Raw genomic sequence first — 3507 nt, forward strand, 5'->3', positions numbered from 1 at the left:
GGAGGGAGGGAGGGAGGGAGGCAGGGAGGGAAGGAAGGAAGGAAGGAGGGAGGGAGGGAGGGAGGGAAGGAAGGAAGGAAGGAGGGAAGGAAGCCATAACATGTTCCATGTAGGAAGCTTTTTTTTTAAAGTTGTTTATTCTGAAATAACTTCAGACATAAAAGTTGTCAAAATAGTACAAAGAATTCCTGTATTTCTTCACTCCAATTCCCTGGATGTTAACATTTTACCATGTTTACTTTATTATTTCCCCTTTCTCTTTCTTTCTCTCCCTTTTTTCACCTGAACCATTTCAGAGTAAGTTGCCAACACAATGCCCCTTTTCCCCTAAATTTCTAAGTGCCTAATTCTATTTTTCTTTTTTTCCCCGAGAGGTAGTCTCGCTCTGTCACCCAGGCTGGAGTGCAGTGGCGCGATCTCCACTCACTGCAAGCTCCACCTCCCAGGTTCACACCATTCTCCTGCCTCAGCCTCCCGAGTAGCTGGGACTACAGGCGCCCGCCACCATGCCCGGCTAGTTTTTTTTGTATTTTTAGTATAGACGGAGTTTCACCACGTTAGCCAGGATGGTCTCGATCTCCTGACCTCGTGATCTGCCCGCCTTGGCCTCCCAAAGTGCTGGGATTACAGGCGTGAGCCACAGCACCAGGCCCTAAGTGCCTAATTCTTAAAAACAAGATTTTCTTATAACCACAGTACTATTATCGAAATGAGGATGTTAACACGGAAACAGTACTATTACCTAATTCACAGACCTTATTCAAATTTTGTCAACTCTAATGAACGTCCTTTAAAAAGAATACAACATTTTTTCTCCTGGCCTGGGATGCAATCCGGTATTGCACACAGCACACTCAGCTGTCCTGCCCTTCAGTCTCCTTCAATCCCAAACAGTTCCCTGCTCTTTCTTGGTCTGCCGTGACCTTGACATTTATGAAATGCACAGGTCATTTATTTTTCAGAATGCTCCTCAATTTAAGTTTGTCTGATGTTTCTTCCTGGTTAGATTCAGGATATGTATTTTTAGCAGACACCACAGAAGAGATGTGGTGTCCTTCCTATAGAGGAATTTGACTTGTTTTGTTTCCTTCAGCTTGGCTCACTGATTGCACAAATGCTCAGGTGTGTACTATGCTAGTCACTGGGGTGCTCCGGGGATCGGCAGGTACAGTCCATGCCCTCACAAAACCCACACAGCCCAGAGCATCTTTTTGTCTTTGTTTTCATGTCTAGAAAGGTATACTTCATATCTTCTTTTTAAATTATATTTGTATCTCTTTTAATAGGTAGTAAATGCAGCTGGCTCAAAATTCAAAAGGCACAAAAACGTATACAGTGGACAATCGCCCTACCTGGAATGCTCTAGCCATTCCTCAGAAGCAACCTATATTATCAATTTATTGTATTTTCTTCCAAAAATTATTTTGTGTACATACACACAAGCATATATATTCTCTCTCCCTCTCCAACCACAAATAGACGCATACTACTGATTCCACCACGGTAGCATTTGTTCTAGATCTCGTTTGTCCCATGTAATATCATACCCTTCATATTGTTCCATATATATACAGACATTCCTCATTCTTCATTACAGCTGCATATTTTTAATCTTGCATTCATAAACGCTTAGGTTATTTCTAATATTTTGCCATTACATGTGACACTATGATGAGAACTTTGGACATACATTGCTTTACAATGTATCTTGCATTTTATGTGTTAGTATCCCACGTTTTGGAATCTCTGAGGGAAGATACTAGCGAAGTTAAAGTGATTATCATATGTAAAATGGAGATGATTTTATTGTGAGGGTTAAATGATGTATGTAACAACTCTAGGCACAAGGTCTAGTACCTAGTAGATGATCAAATATATCAATTTTCATATTTCACAAATGAGCCATACAGAGCTTCAGAATTTTCAAAACATTTTATACTCTTTAAAAATCTAACAATTTGGATGGGCAAGGTGGCTCACACCTATAATCCCAGCATTTTGGGAGGCCAAGGTGGGCAGATCATTTGAGGTCAGGAGTTCAAGACCAGCCTGGGCAACATGGTGAAACCCCATCTCTACTAAAAATACAAAAATTAGCCAGGCTTGGTGGCGTGCACCTGTAGTCCCAGCAAGTCAGGAAGCTGAGACAGGAGAATTGCTTGAACCCAAAAGGAAGAGGCTGCAGAGAGCCCAGATCATGCCACTGCACTCCAGCCTGGGTGACAGAGCAAGACTCTGTCTCAAAGAAAAAAAAAAAAGGAGAAAGAAAAGAAATCTAACAATACATTCCTTGTACCTGAATATCTTTGATAGTAAGGCTTGTCATATTGATTTTCCTTTATTAATTTTCTTTTTAACTCCACAATGTTTGCAGCCCTGTTGATTTTGATTTACGGGAGACAGTAGAAGAATCCCAGGAGCAGGAGCCATGCTACCACTGTCTGGCCGGCAGGTGCTGACAGGCTCTGGTAACCAGGGATAGACTTTCGCCCCTCACCTTTTTGCCTCTCCTACAGACCTGAGGGAATGGACAGCCACAACTATACCTTGTCTAGAAAACAGCAGCCATTTTCTGTCCTTTTCCCCTTGTCCCAAAAGAGTTAGAGATTTCATTTCCAGGAAGAGAATGATATGGTTGCATTTCTATTTTCTCTCTAATGATTGACTTTATTCAACAAGTATTTATTAGTACTTGGTATGTGCCAGGCACTGTTCTAGGTCCTTAAGAAACAAGTTTATCAAAAAAAAAAAAAAAAAAAAAAAAATCCCTGGCTTCTTGCAGCTTCTAGTCTAGTTGTTTCTTTCCTGAACAGTGCTGTACAGGGTCTAAAGTGTGAACTTTACAATCAGACAAATCTGGGTTCTGAGCTCCCAAATCTTCCATGTACTTAGTTGGGGCATTAGTAAGCCAAACGCTCTGATCCTCAGTATCCGCACTTAAAAGTCCAAACTACCAGCTGGGCGCAGCGGCTCACACCTGTAATCCCGGCACTTTGAGAGGCCGAGGCAGGCAGATCACTTGAGGACAGGACTTCGAGACCAGCCTGGCCAACATGGTGAAACCCCATCTCTACTAAAAATACAAAAATTAGCTGGGCACGGTGGCGTGCGCCTGTAATCCCAGCTGCTCAGGAGGCTGAGGCAGGAGAATCACCTGAACCTGAGAGGCGGGTGTTGCAGTGAGCTGAGATTGAGCCACTGCACTCCAGCCTAGACAACAAGAGGGAGACTCTGTCTAAAAATAAATAAATTAATTAATTAATTAATTAATCCAAATTACCTGCCCTGCATGGTTACTGTAAAAATTAACTACATGTTATATATTTCATCGAGTCTATAAAGCACTTTCCCCCCATATTTTAACATTTCTGGAATAGGTATCTATTTTACAATCAGTGGCATCTTGCAGTTACTGTCATCCAGGTGGCAGTCGGGACATAGGGTCACTGCCCACTCATGTGTGATCTCACTTCGACTGAGTCATGTGCACTGCTGACATACTTAGCC

This window comes from Theropithecus gelada, chromosome 14, assembly GCF_003255815.1.
Source record: "Theropithecus gelada isolate Dixy chromosome 14, Tgel_1.0, whole genome shotgun sequence".
Taxonomy (NCBI): domain Eukaryota; kingdom Metazoa; phylum Chordata; class Mammalia; order Primates; family Cercopithecidae; genus Theropithecus; species Theropithecus gelada.